General features: G+C 41.5%; 2 protein-coding genes across 3 annotated transcripts in view; one reads left to right on the top strand and one right to left on the bottom strand.

Annotated features, from left to right (window-relative positions):
* EHHADH (enoyl-CoA hydratase and 3-hydroxyacyl CoA dehydrogenase) overlaps positions 1–10,948 on the bottom strand; it is a 92,638-nt gene extending 81,690 nt beyond the window's left edge. Inside the window, exon 1 of the mRNA XM_032298375.1 lies at positions 9,822–10,948. The gene's annotated coding sequence lies outside the window, so the exon portion shown is untranslated. The remainder of the gene's footprint in view (positions 1–9,821) is intronic.
* A 58-nt stretch (positions 10,949–11,006) lies between these two features.
* Positions 11,007–15,909, top strand: part of MAP3K13 (mitogen-activated protein kinase kinase kinase 13) — a 183,114-nt gene continuing 178,211 nt past the window's right edge. The window contains exons 1-2 of one of the 2 annotated variants that reach the window (XM_032298364.1): positions 11,007–11,115; positions 13,711–13,836. The gene's annotated coding sequence lies outside the window, so the exon portion shown is untranslated. The other variant, XM_032298366.1, reaches the window with a different exon arrangement.

Genomic DNA, 15,909 nt, shown 5'->3' with positions numbered 1-15,909 from the left:
ACACACACACACACACACACACACACACACACACACACACACACACACACACACACACACACCCTGAGATTTAAAAGGGGTTTGTTTAAATGTTTAAATCAATTTAATTTTCTGTATTGCCTTTGAGGTCTTTTAATTATCACTGTGGGTTAAATGTATGACTTATTTTACAATAACCTGTGATTCTGTTTTGATCAAATATTTTGAGCCTGTTTACATCTTAAACAAATGTCCTCAAAATCAAAATCCTAAATTAAGTCTCTTAGTCTTATTACTGGGGCTTATTGAGGCTACAAAAATTAACCACTGCAAGGTTGTAGAATCCTTCCACAACTTCTAGTCAGACCATGAACTGCAGTATCACCACCTCAAGCCTGGTAATTCCATATACTGGAAGAAAAACCGGTGAAAGGACTCCTTCTTGTCCCCTTAAAAGGGTCCTTATCAGGTGCTATTAACTAATCCTTGTGCTGTTAAATTACAGGGGTTTGACTTCTAAGTATACATATCTCATCTGAGGAAAACACTGAGTCCTTTCAGTATCTGACACCAAACCCAAGTTAACCAAAGCCTTGACCTAGGCAAAAGCAGCAATCAAAGTAAGCTGCTTGTTTTTTTCTTCTTGTTGTTGTTGGGTTTTTTTTTTTTTTTTTTTTTTTTTTTTTTTTGAGACCGAGTCTCACTCTGTTGTACAAGCTGGAGTGCAATGGCTCACTCAGTCTCGGCTCACTGCAACCTCCACCTCCCAGGTTCAAGCAGTTCTCCTGCCTCAGCCTCCCAAGTAGCTGAGATTACAGGTGCTTGCCACCACACCCAGCTGATTTTTGTATTTTTAGGCAGGGTTTTGCCATGTTGGCCAGGCTGGTCTCAAACTCTTGACTTCAGGTGATCTACCGACCTCAGCCTCACAAAGTGCTGGGATTACAGGGGTGAGCCACCACTCGTCAAGAGATCGAGACCAGCCTGGCCAACATGGTGAAACCCCATCTCTACTAAAAATACAAAAATTAGCCGGGCGTGGTGGTGGGCACCTGTAATCCCAGCTACTCAGAAGAAACCCTTGAACTTGGGAGGTGGAGGTTGCAGTGAGCTGACACTGCACCATTGCACTCCAGCCTGGGCGACAGAGTGAGAGTCGTCTCAAAAAAACAAAACAAAACAAAAACTTGGAAAGGATTCCCTGAAGATAAATTTTAACCAAAACAGAAGGGCCCCTATCAGGTGTTAAGCACCCCAACTGCTGTTAAATTTCAGGGAGTCACTAGCGGGGTCCACTTGTCCAGGATTAAACCTGTGTTTATTTATTTATTTAGAGACGGGGTCTCGCTATGCTGCCCAGGCTGGAGTGCAGTGGCTATTCACAGGCACGATCCCACTACTGATCAGCACAGGAGTTTTGACCTGCTCCGTTTCCAACCTGGGCCAGTTCACTCCTCCTTAGGCAACCTGGTGGTCCCCTGCTCCCGGACGGTCACCACATTGATGCTGAACTTAGTGTGGACATCCGATCCGCATAGCGCACTACAGCCCAGAACTCCTGGGCTCCAGCAATCCTCCCACCTCAGCCTCCCGAGTAGCTGGGACTACAGGCATGCGCCACCATGCCCAGCTAAACCTGTTTCTTATGAGGCCCTGCATGCAACTGAGAAAGACACTGTGACCTACACTTGTGAACCCCTAGAACACCTAAAGCTGCTGTTTTGCAAATAAACACAAAAGTAACAGCCTTAGTCCCCCTCCTACAGGTACTCGGCCTTCTTAACAACTCTCATCCCATACAGGTTTGCACCACTAATGGATATCTATGACTATGTGGTCACCCATTCAGCCTATAAATAACTTGTGTCTCATTTGGGATCATGAAATACATGGTTACCAGAATATTGATGTTTGCTTCATGGATCAATGTACAATGGGACAAGCAAAGCCCTCTAATACGCAACTGTGCAACATCACTTCACCTGAGCACTAAGCGGGCAATTGGCCTTCATTGACTAGGGATGGGGCTGTCTTTGGCATGTTGGCCCCATGGGGCAAGTTTTCATTAAAAGTGCCCTCCCAAGTCTCACTTGGTTTTTGCCCTTCCTAGGACCTTTGATGGCTATCTTGTTATTACTTATCTTTGGCCCTTGCTTGTTTAACGTCTTGGTGAAATTTATGTCTCCTAGATTATAATAATTCCATATAAAGATGATGCTGGCACAAGACTTCTAAACCATCCTATCTTCTGAGTCGGGAAATAAAGATATCCTGCCTTTAGGCCCCTTAGATCAGACATGCCGAGATTTTTGCTCCTCCTTTACTAAGCAGAGCTATGCTCATAAAGTCAGCAGGAAGGTTACAGAAGAATGATCTTCGTCCTTCATCTCTCCTTAAGATGAAGGGTTCTCTGATAAGTAAAGGGAGGATTATACTAGGGAAATAGAAGCATGGGAGACCCAGGTGACACCATTTTAAAATCAACTCCATCTTAAAACTAGCAAGGCACATCCCTTGCCAGTCATAAACAGCTTAATAATGCCTGCAAAGACTAGTTGCCAAAACAGTGGGTCACATGATCCCACTGATAAGAGACAGTAAAGAACAATGCTCTGCTTATGGAGCAGCCACTCTTTTATTCCATCACTTTTTTTTTTTTTGAGATGGAGTCTTGCTCTGTCACCAGGCTGGAGTGCAGTGGCGTGATCTCTGGTCACTGCAAACTCCACCTCTTGGGTTCAAGCAATTCTGCTGCCTCAGCCTCCTGAGTAGCTGAGACTACGGGTGCGTGCCACCACGACCAGCTAATTTTTGTATTTTTATTAGAGACGGGGTTTCACCATGTTGGCCAAGATGGTCTCGATCTTTTGACCTCGTGATCCGCCCACCTCGGCCTCCCAAAGTATTCCTTTACTTTTTAATAAACTTGTTTTCACTTTACTCTGTCGGCTTGCTCTTTTTAAAAAATTTTATTTATTAATTTATTTAAGATGGAGTCTCCTTCTGTTGCCCAGGCTGGAGTGCAGTGGTGCCAACTTGGCTCACTGCAACCTCCGCCTCCTGGGTTCAAGCAATTCTCCTGCCTCAGCCTCCCCAGTAGCTGGGGTTACAGGCATGAGCCATCATGCCCGGCTAATATTTGTATGTTTAGTAGAGATGGGTTTTCACCATGTTGGCCAGGCTGGTCTTCAACACCTGACCTCAGATGATTCACCCTCCTTGGCTTCCCAAAGTGCTGGGATTACAGGCGTGAGCCACTGTGCCCAGCCTTCAGCTTGCTTTTGAATTCTTTCTTGTATGAAGCCAAGAACCCACCTGGCCTCCTGAGCGGAGCCTAAATTTGAGGTTTGCCTGCAACACTACTACTGTAATTGGGCCACTTGAGATTTTTCAGCACCCCAACATTTTTAGTGACTGAAGTAATGAGAATTCTGATCAGGCCCTTGCTTGCTTGTTCACGTTAACCACTCGCTTTTTGCCCAATACCCCCTTTTCCCACATTGTAATTATAAATGCTGATGTACTGTGTTGAGAATCATTAAGTTTACCCTGCCCCCGTGGCTCCTCTGTGGAGGATAGCTTTTAGTTTGTAATTAGCGGTAGAGGGGTAACAGCTGCCCACTTGGTATATTCTTGAGTTATGTGGAAATGTAGAGCACCTGTGCATTAATAAGAGTCATCTGTCAAAGAGCAAATAACTGCATGGATGAGAATCTGCTTGGGGCCTTCAGCCAGGAAAGCTGTATGCCCCACAGGCTCTCATGCTATTGGTCCCCAGGATAAAGCCACTCTGTTGTGTTGCCTGGGTGTCTGCTTCTCAAATACCTTCAGCACCACCTGGGTGGGGGTCTCCCAACCGAGCTTGTTCTTGGTAGTACTGTTTGTCAAGTGGGAGGAGGTAACTTCAGGGTCACAAAAAGTGTTTGCTGAAGGAATGAATGCATTGAAAGCTATTGCAACCAGCTGCTGATGCCCAGAGCTCTGGTTGTTCAAGGTGTTTTGTGGGACTGAAGAAACACAGATTTTTCACCTTGATTCCCTAAAACTCCCTTTTCTTTATTCTCTAGCCACATAAAAACTCCCTGCTTTTTCTTTTTGTTAACACGGATTTCAGAGATCTTGCTTTCCTACCTTGCTTCTTTGGCCAAATAGAACAAACCTTTCTCTATCTCCAAACTGCTGTGTGTCGGTATTTGGCATCAATTCCACATGGGGTACAAGAGCCTGAATTTGGGCTTCTAGTTGAAAAGTATGACTTCCTTGAAGCCCTGGCAACAAGTAGCAGTGAGACTCCATTCGATTCAGCAAGGACAACTGCCTCAATGGTTAATGCCAACGTCTCAATGACAGCCAATCATAAACAGTCCTACACACATGCTTCCAAGTGTTGGCAATCAATAACAGCCTCATCACAGCAATCAGCTTCTTACAGGTGAGGTATCAATCTCTAACACCTCTGCAAATTCACTGATCCCTGAACTCTACCTTGTCCTAAAACTCTGTAAGAGCAACAGCCTGTTCTGCTTGGAGAGACTGTGCATAGCCAGCACAGTTCTCTGTTACTATAGTAAGCAATACAATCAGTCATCTCGCTTCAGATTTTAGTCTTCAGAAGAACAACTCTGCCAGGGTGTTCTAGCAACTTTGAACATCTCCACAAAGGCCAAGTAGGCAAGGCTTCACAGCTCTGAATAGCCTGAAATTCCTCCCGGACCAAGGGGAGATAATGAGCATGGTGTGGAGCCACTTTGAGGCAGGCTCTCCTCTGTCTGGTAGGAGTCTGTCACAGGCCATTTCTCATTTATCCTCCTAGTGTCAATCGAATGCAGAACTTTCTGCCTTGTGCCCCCACCTAAGGGTTTGGCTGCAAGCTTCTGTGAAGATCTAGAAAAATGCTTGGCAGCAGTTTAGGGCTGGTTCTTAACAGGGCAGGGACTAGGATGAGGCAAGAAAGACACCTAGTGGACAAAACTGAGGGGCACAGTAATAGGGCTGTGCAATGCTGATCCTGCCCTGCTCCTCAACAGAGCAACTCACCATTCCTGATATCTGTCATCTAGTTCCTCTATTTGGTGTCATGCTGTGAGACTAGGGATACTGGTAGCTAACTGACTGTCTTTTGCTGTGAATACAAAACTGTCTAAATCCATTTGGGCTTCTTACTTGCTGAGTCTATGGAAGTGTGACAAACCAATTGAGCAGGTGCTACCATGCTACTGCTTATAGACTGCTGAACCACTTGGCAGTCTCCTTATCATTGTTATGAATTGATATGTTCTTAAATTATCTTCTCATTTAATTTGTCTCGATAATTGCTACTTAAGAGGATACTGGTCCTCTGGGCTAATGCACTCCCACACTATTTTCATGTTAGTGCTTCTGCTTGTCAAATGCATTGGTTGGGCTTCATTGTTGTCATTATGTTGCATTATATCCCTAATTCACAAAAGCAGATCAGTTCATCAGAAGCAGTTCATTAAAGCTTAAAACAAAGACAGAAGCACAGAAATGCTGTAACTTAGCATAATACCCAAAAGGCAAATGGTGAGCTGAATTTCAGTGCAAGTGCTGAGCTTTTGCCTGCTAGAACATGTAAATCTATTGTCACAGTAAGAACAGAAACGGCTATCTAAACCCAGCTTTCCCTGCAATGGTGATCAATTATTGGCCCTGGAACCCAGGGTGTTGCATGTGAAATTTCATTCAATAGTGACATGAAGCCATCAAAACTGACTTCTCTGGTAAACCAATCAGGTTGTTCTGGAACAACAAATTAATGCTTTCCAGCCTGGGTGATTAAGGACTGTTAAGGTAGCAAGAAATAAATTTGAGTCTGTTTGTTAACAAATTTTACCCTGCCCTAAATGGGCATTGGGTACACTCTTCCAGAGTGAAGTCGGCTGACATTCAAGGAAAAAAGCTACTCATATAAATGTTTGAAATGAGAGATAGGAAAAGAATAACTTCTTCACAATACCAATGTGAAAGTTGTCAGTCTCAAGATGGAGTCTCTCCTGTCAAACCCAAACAGAAAAGTCAGGTTAGAAAGGGAAAGCCCCCCTGCACACATGCTTATGGTAAGAACTATAACAGACTCTTTGAAGGTCTCTTATGCACATATGCCTGTAACAAGAACTTCTGCCAAGGACTTTCTAACCTGCGTCTTGCTTGGTGAATCACAAGGACAGCTAGCCAAATTACGCAAGAATGCTTGCCTGGCGCACCATCTACACTAATGAACTGACATCATTTTCTGTAATAAGCCACTGTAGCCAATGTTCTCTTTGTTTCAAAACAAATTATGTGTACTTCTTTTGCCTTTAAAAGTTACCCCTTGCCTCAACCTCCAGTGTTTACTATGGCACAAGTATTCTGCACTGCAATTCTTCTGCTTATTCCCAATTAAACTCAGTATTTTTAGAGAGTCTCTCTGCTGATTTCTTAGGTTGACACCAAGAATATCAGTAATGATGATTTATATAATTTCAGGTAGCTTGTTCTAGTGTCAAGTGTTAAGCCTTGGAGATATACATATATTCATTACATTAATGTTTAATAGAAGCCATCAGGATTCCTAAAGAAAACCCAATTGTGGGAAAAATAACTCAATAGCGTGTTATCTTCATCAGGTGAAATAAGTCAGAGATCAATGATGTATTATTGAGCATACTTAAAGTTCACATCCATATGCTGCAACCAAATCTGAGCTGAGCGCAGCCAAAAATTGATCTGAGAATGCATTCACTGCTATTTCTCATGTTTCAGCCTCTCAGCTTTTCAGTGAACTTGGCTTATCACTTTAGGTTTGCAGGTAGTTTTTCATTACATATGTCATCTCTATCAGCTTCAGATCTGAAAATCATACAAGAAATGTCCCTTTTCAACAACATAAGCACAACCTGACTAACTATATGGAACAAGAAGTCTAACTTTTGGCCCATCTTGGCTACCAATATGTCTTCCTCACTAAGTTTTACCATTTCTAGCTTTTGGCTTAAAGTGAGAGACGTGTGACTCTTCACTTCAACACTTAAGAGGCCATTGTGGGATTGTTAAGTGGCCTAATTTCAATATGTTTTGTCTCAGAATAGGGAGTCCCAAGGAGAGGGACAGAGAGGGGAAAAAGGCCTGTTGATTAAACAACACACACACAATATTTATCAATTAAATTTGCTGCCTTAATGGGCATGGTTGATGGTGCCCGAAAACAATAACAACAGTAACACTAAAGATCAGTGATCACAGATCACTATAACAGACATAATAATAATGAAAAGTTTGAAATACTGCAAGAATTATCAAAACTTCACAGAGATATGCCGTTAGAAAAATGGCACCAACAGACTTGCCCTACACAAGGTTGCTTCAATTTGTTAAGAATGCAATATCTGAGAAGCACAACAAAGTGGTGCACAATAAAATGAGGTATGTCTGTACTAAATGTGTGTCCATCCCCTCAGGGAGTGTACAGAGTGTAGCTATCAACACAAACTGCTACAGTGATTTTGCCATCTCAAGGAAAGCTGGCTGTAAGTGGAAGCAAATGCTGCTGAAGGCAGAGCAAAGACAGAAATAAATATGGGTCCTGGATTATATCATTGAGTTGCTGAGGCAACCAACCCTGATGTCTGTCATAATACTCCAGTTACAGAAGTCAAGATATTCCCTTATTGTTTAAGCCAATTTATGTTGCATTTTGTGGAAGATGCAAAGACATGCTACCCAGATTCCCTTTCAAGGAAGCACTTGCTGCCCGGCTATAGGAAATGGGGTTAGCAGACAGCCCTCGGCTATTTTAATCAGGGTCTGCTTCAGCTGCAGAAGGCCACCTTGCTTGAGATCACACCTTTCCTAGGGCAGACTGCATCTAGTATAAGAGGCTGGCCATTGTTGCCTGACAATGATACTCTTGATGGGCAATACTTACTCTAGAGTTCCCTCCCAGGATAGCTGAGGATTTGCTGAACCTGAATAGCAGTTCAACTTCTTCCTCTGAACAATCCTGCTTCCACTCCATTCCTAATAGAAATCTTTTTTCTCATCTCCACATGACTGTCTACTTCTGGAATACCCAGTCTGTGACAAGGTTTCTGTAATATCAGGCAAAAGCATCCTCAGGTTCAGTAGGCTAGTTTGAATTCAGTCTTGTCTAGAGGAAGAGAAAGGCACTCATGTTATCTTAGTTTTGACTTTGTATTATGGAAAATTTCCAGCATGCACAAAGAGAGAAGAATATAATGAAACAACAATATCAATATATGGCAAATATTTATCATCTGATACCCTCATGTATTATTTTAAAGTAAGTCCTAGACATATTATTCCATTTAAAAATACCATAGTGCACCAATGTTTGCCTTGAGATGCAATACAATGCCTTTTTCTCCATTCTCCTCCCAATCCAACTCCTTTTTATATTGTCTCATCTTTTCTTCCTCTTCCCACCACCATAGCTTTAAAAAGAGGAAGTTTTTTAATAGGAGAAGAGGCAGGTGGACAGTAGTATGGGACACAAGGCCCAGAACAAATACTGGAATCCTTTCATTCATTCAACAAACATTTCTGACCTATCCTCTCTCAAAGTCTTGGGACACTCAATCATCATCAGTATAGGCAGTTGTTCAGACAGGTGGTACTGGACAATGATGTTTTTGTTTAGCCAGAAAGGAAGAAAGGAAGAGTCCCTTAACACCTGACATCTAGTGGTCACAGTGGTAAGTAATGTGCATGTTTTCTACTAGAATACAAAGTTTGTTCTATGGAACAAATAGGAAATTAAGGCCAGAGAGGTAAAGTGATTTAAGGTCGTTAATAGCAAAGCTGGGCATAGAAGCAAACAAGCTGACTTTAAGATCTGTGTAGGCCAGGCGTAGTAGCTCATGCTTGTAATTCCAGCACTTTGGGAGGCCAAGGCAAGTGGATCACTTGAGGTCAGGAGTTCAAGATCAGCCTGGCCAACAGGGTGAAACCCTACCTCAACTAAAAATGCAAAAGAAAAATGAGTTGGGCATGGTAGTGGGCACCTGTAGTCCCAGCTACTTCGGGAGGCTGAGGCAGGAGAATCACTTGAACCCGGGAGGCAGAGGTTGCAGTGAGTCAAGATCATGCCATTGCACTCCAGCCTGGGTGACAAGAGCAAAACTCTGTCTAAAAAAACAAAAACAAGAACAAAAACAAACAAACAAAATACCTGTGTAAATTGTGATTGAAACGTCAAAATGTAATTCACATGATTTTAAATTTGATTAAAGAATCATCCTGTTTTGTATTTATTTGTATTAGGTTATACTATATTAGTGCCAAAGGAGACAAAGTGCCATTGGTTGAATGAGGGAAAAAGACGGGCCTATGAGGTAATATTAACATTGAATTATTGTCCATTAAAAGGTCTCATTATCAACATTTCAATACTACTACTAATAATGCCTATGCTAGCTCTGTCTATTCCTAAACAAAGGTTGAATAATTATTAGGAGAAATTGCTTCCAATTAGAGAAAACTAAATGCAGCTATGCCACAACATTGACAGTGCATTTACAGAGTCTATGTTACCATTTGAAGTTTCTTGGATCTGTTACTTATTCCTGTCCAGCCAGTTAAAATTGAAGGTAGAGCTCCTAGGAGCTATACGTGACTCTTCATTTCTGGGTAAATACAAGAAGTTTGCCGGGGGAATGGGAATATTGTGTTTCAAATGAATCCAGCAATAGCCACACCAACATTCAGATGATCATCACAAATATGCGGCATGTAGGTTACACTGCCCTTGTCTTTCCAGGACTGGGATTTTCCTAATCCTTTTCACTTGTGAGAGGAAGATATAAAAGTGAATCTACCCTTACCTTATTCACATTTTGAGGCAGATTCTGGGAATGTGAAGAAGTGGTGAGCATTTTGAGACTCTTCTTCTGGTGCTAGTATTGAAATTCATTTAATAGCCACTCCTTTGGATCCAATGTTCCTTACCTGTAACAGCAAGAGATTGACTAAGTGATTGCTTCTAACGTTCCTTTCAGTTATGTCATTCTGTGCATTTTTTTGTGCTAAGGATAAATCTTCAGCCCAGCTGGTCCCTTCCACTTTTTCCTAGGTTGACTTCCTTCATTCCATAAATATTTATTGAATATCTCCATGTTCTTGAGGGTAAGGCCTGGGTTTTATTCAACTTTCCCCCATTACCTCGCAGCACTAAGCAGGTGATTTCCAGTAGGGTTGAAGTTAGTTTCTATTTCCAACTTTGTGTGGAGGGGCTCACAGTTCCAACGAAGATTACAGGCATCATCAACTAATTACTTAATTAAAAACTGTGTATCTGTAAAAATTTAAAGACAAAAGTGGGGGGGGGGGGGGTATGAGGGATGGCAGGAAATCTGGTTCCAGTCGTCCTTAAGCACAGGTATGTTCCAACAGGTAGTAAGAGTGCATAATAGTGTAAAAAGTAATGGTTAACACTAATTGAATGCTTTCAATGTGCCAGTGCTTTCCATGTATTATCTCAAGTAATACACACAATTATCCTATTTTCTATGTACTAGTATTATGTTTCACACTCGAAGTGGGCACAGAGATTCTCAGAAAACGGGATTAAATAAAAACAGAGAGAGAGGTGAAGTAACATGCCCAGGTAACACTGTTAGAAGTGAGAGGCAGCATTTGAAACCAGACAACGCAACCTTACAGCCTGCAGTCCTAGCACTTCCCTAGGTAGATAAATAAGAAAAATCACAGTAACAGTCGTGATTTCTCCAAGAGGCCAGACCAATTTGAACAGTGATGAGTCCAAGCTACAGAAGAAGCAGAGGGAAGTGGCTGCCGAAGAGAAGGCTAAAGATGTTTGCAAAGAGATAATATGCACTGTTTCAGGCTAGATACACAGGCGGAGAGGCAAACCGGCGGAATAAAACCCGACAAGCAAAATCCGGAGCGCGTCAGGATGACAGGAGACCGCACAGAACAGGTCGGAAGTTACGTCACTAGCTGAGTCTGGCGCTCCCCGGGACTGCGGGGCAGGTGGGATTCCGACCGGAAGTAGCGCACAGGAAGTTACGCAATGGAGGCGGTACCTGGTTGTGGAGGGTGACGCCACGGGCGGGGCGGAGCGTCTTGGGTCAGCTGGGAGCCTCCGATCCCCGACAGGTAAACCTGCCGGCCGGATCTGAACGGTGGCGGGGGTGGAAGCTGGGGTTGATGGCCTAGGTCGCTCGGGGCCCTAAGTTCGGGTGGACAGAGGTTAGGTAATGGACAACATTAGCATTAGGTGGTGGCTGGAGAAAAGGCTCCTTGGCATGAGACTGCTTGAGGGGCTGAGGATATGGGGAACTCTTGGGAACTTGGTCTTGGGGGCCCGAGGTCGTCGAGGAAATACAGACAAGGTTGAGTCTTCTAGGAATCAGACATGGCTGGGGATCATGGGTTTCCGATCATTGGCGCTTATGTTGGAGAGACGGAGCCTGGGACACTGAGATGAGTTGACCTAGGGTTCACCTACCCCGACCTGTTCTGCTAATAGGGGACAGGGACCTCGACTTTTTGTCTGTTAACTCATAGCACAGTGCCTTGCCACAAGTAGGCATTCTTTAGATGCTGTCGAATGAATGAATGAATGAATGAATGAACCAACCTGATTCTGGCTCCCCGGAAGATACTCTCCCAAATTTCAGTATATTAACCTCTGAATGTAGAAATGACTCCAGTTTAGTTTACTAACCAGTGGTTTATGAGGATGCTGGTGCAGGAGATACCCAGGACGTTGTTGGGTTTTGTTAGTTTTGTTTTTTATGGTTATTGAAATTTAGAAATGTGTCTTAATATTCTTCTCCGAGTGGAGAAGATGAGTCATTTGCTTTGGCTTCTTTCAGGTTCCTTTACTTTTCTGGGAAGAACTTCTAGGGCAATGATACCAGGGAGGAGTTGGACCGTTGTAAATAAGCTGCTGTTGTAGCACTGACTGTTCTCAGTGCTTTCAGCAAAGTAAACTTACTTTCCTTTTTCTTGATGTTTTCTTCATTATCTTATAAGTAAATGTACTACTTAACATTTGAGATGTGAGAATTATAACTCACAATAGTTATAATTGAGAATATACCTTATATTTTTTATTATAAAAATGAAAATGGTAATTTATAAACATCCAGTCAGAGATTACACCTGGTGTTTATAAATAAAGTTAACTCCTTCCAAACAGCTGTATTAATAGAGGGTCCCCAAAAGAAGATTAAGCTGTTTCTTTTGTTGGAAGTACTTGTTTAGGTATCTTAAATGTGATAAATAGTGGGGCTGGGCACAGTGGCTCACGCCTATAATCCTAGCACTTTGGGAGGCCAAGGCGGGCAGATCACTTGAGGTCAGGAGTTAGAAACCAGCCTGGCCAACATGGTGAAACCCCATCTCTGCTAAAAATATGGAAGAAATTAGCTGGGCGGGGCACGAGCCTGTAATCCCAAATACTCGGGAAGCTGAGACACGAGAATTGCTTGAACCCGGAAGGTGGAGGTTGCAAAAGCAGAGATTGCGCCACTGCACTCCAGTCTGAGCGAAAGAGTGAGATTGTTTCAAGAAGTATAAATAAATAAATAAAATTTAAAAAATAAAAATTCATTTTTAAAATGTGATAAAAACTAGGCAGGTACCTAAAAAACAACTACTGTGACCAGATTGGTTTTGGTTGTCAAATGGAAAAAAAGTGCAGATGAGACTGTCCTCAGGCTGTGTAATGAAATCTTGGCATGAATCACTAGTGAGGTGAAAATGTGTATGGGATAGATAATGAGATAACAGCTCTGGAGAGGTTTCAGAATCTTACCATTAGATTAGGTATAGTGGGGTAGGAAACCCTGAATTTATGCCATACTGGGGTGTGTGTGTGTGTGTGTGTGTGTGTGTGTGTATGTGTGTGTGTGTTTTACAAAGATGACGCTAGTAGGCGTTTTTTAGATTTAAAATCTAAGATGTTCTTGAAATAGGTTGAAAACTCCAAAAAGTTGACATGTAAATATATTATTGCACTATTTAAATTTTAAGTTTACCTGCCCTTAAACCTTGTTTTCCCAATATTTGGAAAGTGCCCAGAATCATGCCCATTTGTGTATATTCTTACTACGGTGCCAACTTTAGAATATACGTAAAAATAAGGTACGAAGTAATGTTTTCAGGTCTTCTAGATTTATGTTAATATTATTGTCTTACTTAAAAATTAAGTCACTGGGCATGGTGGTGCAAGCCTGTAATCTCAGCACTTTGGGTGGCAGAGGCAGGCAGATCACGAGGTCAGGAGTTCAAGACCAGCCTGGCCACCACAGTGAAACCCTGTCTACTAAAAATACAAAATTAGCCGGGCATGGTGGCATGTACCTATAACCTTAGCTACTTGGGAGGCTGACACAGGAGAATCACTTGAACCTGGGAGGCAGAGATCGCAGTGAGCCCAAACCCTAGCTACCTGGGAGGCTGACACAGGAGAATCACTTGAACCTGGGAGGCGGAGACCGCAGTGAGCCCAAATCACCGCTGCACTCCAGCCAGGGCGACAGTGCGAGACTGTCTCAAAAAAAAAAAAAAAAATCCAGTATAATTTTGCTACCTCAGTCTCCTGTTCAGTGTGATGTCAATCTGCTGTTGTGATGTCCACTAAATTTTGCACATCTAAATCTGTGTAGTATAACTTTTATTCATAATGAGTTGCTATCTAAATGGTAACTTAGGTCTGTACATTGACATTCTTGAGGTTTTCAGTTTTGCAGAACACTGATATCTATGGACTCTAAAATGGACTTCATTTAAAGAAACCAAGGACCATTAATGGACAAAAACATGAGTCAATATGTATTGTGGCATTCAAATCCTAGCACTTTGGGAGAGGTAAGTAGTTCGCTGTTTTATGTTTGGTGAGATGGTAGAACAATCTTAAATTTGCCTAGGAAACTATAGGATTGTAATTGAAAAGTACAGTTCTTAATCTCTTTATGTTTTAATCAAGACGTCCAAAGAGAGGTTTGTTTTGTATATGTAAAGCAATTGTTCTTATTTTCCTGTAAAGTTGATCAGAAATTTAAGATTGGTAAGCTATAATTACATTGTTCCTGGAAGGTTACTGCTCTGCTTTCTTTTTTGGCAGGGAACCTCCTTTCAACACTTTACATTATGGTAGAAAATCTGTGGATACCCGGTAGAAATGAGGCCTCAAATAGTCATTTAAATCCTCTTGCATTTAAGTTTGGCTATGTAATAGTATATGTACCAAATCTACTGGTCAATTTTATCTTGTGCCTCAAGTTTAAGCAAGAAAAAAGGCTTAAAAAGGTTTTTTTTCCTTTATCCTGCCTTATTTATGCTATTTCATTTTTTCTTTCTTCTTTTAAAAAATTTATTAGGTAGTTGATTCTCCAGGCCCTTTATCTTTCTGTCTCAAGGGGGTAAAGTTTCTTTTTTCCCATTTTACCTTTTTTTTTTTTTTTTTTTTTTTGCACTGTGCCCAGGCTGTAGTGCAGTGGCGCAATCTCGGCTTACTGCAGTCACCACCTCCTGGGTTCAAGCAGCTCTCCTGCCTCAGCCTCCTGGGTAGCTGGGACTACAGGCATGCACCATCATGCCCAGCTAATTTTTTTTGTATTTTAAGTAGAGACGGGGTTTCACCATATTGGCCAGGATGGTCTTGATCTCCTGACCTCATGATCTGCCAGCCTCAGCTTCCCAAAGTGCTGGGATTACAGGCGTGAGCCACTGCACCCAGCCCCATTTTACCTTTTTTAATTGATCAGTTTGTTCATTTTCAGAACATTAACTTCTAACTTTATGATACTATTTGGCACCTTTTAATCACTAAACACTAAACTTGTAGTTTTTTGCTGGTTTCCTTTGTAGATACACTGGCTTCTTGTTTAGAATTGGTTTAATTCTATAGCAGGCAGTACTTCTAGGAATTCATCTTTCAGATCTATTTGGCCTTATACACAGAAATTTGTATTCAAAGATTCTTGTCACCATATTGTTTGAAATTAAAGAAAAAACAATAGCCTAACTAGAACCTGCTAGAAATAGCCTAACTGTGTTTCAGCTGAGGTCTAGTTAAATGACTGCCTTTACACAAAGGAATACTTAGCAGCTCTTAGGACAAAGTAAGTGCAGAGATGCAGATACGGAAAAATCTCTAATATACATTGTGAACTGAGGAAACAAAAGAGCTATACATATAGTATGTTTTCATTTGTGCTTATATAAAGCATACATTTATATACATACATACAAAATTTCAAACCAGTGTAAGGAATTATTGACAGATACCCCTGGGGAATGAGACTAGGGACCTAGAGTAGGAAGAAGAGACTCACATCTCACGTTTTTTCTGTATACTTTTTCTGGTAGGTTGATTTTTTTTTTTACTATGAGCATGTTTGTATTTTCATAATACTAAGAGGCAAACAGCAAGGTTTTAGGATAACTTTGCAATTATAAGAGCCTTTCACTATTCCCTTATGACTTATTGTTCTTATAATACTTGCACTATTTAGAAGAAGTAGGGTTACACAAATAAGTTTTTTCAGAGCTGCAATCTGTTACAATCTATTGTAATAGATTTTAAGCCTTGACATTAGATCGCTACTATTAATAAGATCCTATGAATACTAAGTGCTTAGTCCTGCCAAATTCGATATTCATTTACAGTATATCACGTGTTGCTGACCTGACCAGGTGATATAGTGGGTGTTACTTTGTTTGCAAGCTAAGTCAGTATTGTAGTGGCATAGTTCTGAACTTCTCAGTATTACTGAATGAGATGAACTTTGTTTTATTTGAGTTGCTATTTAGGGACTTTTAAAATAATTCTTACTATTATTTTACTTTGTTCTTGATGTTTAGAATTGGCTTAAGGCATTTTGAAGAATGGCTTGTTCTCTCTGTTAGTAAAATCAGTAAACCAGAAAAATAATTTTT

Source organism: Sapajus apella, unplaced genomic scaffold (assembly GCF_009761245.1).
Source record: "Sapajus apella isolate SASKATOON/1434 unplaced genomic scaffold, GSC_monkey_1.0 scaffold38, whole genome shotgun sequence".
Classification (NCBI taxonomy): Eukaryota; Metazoa; Chordata; class Mammalia; order Primates; family Cebidae; genus Sapajus; species Sapajus apella.
Note: the sequence above shows the minus strand (reverse complement) of the source record. Positions and strands in the feature narration are given on the sequence as shown.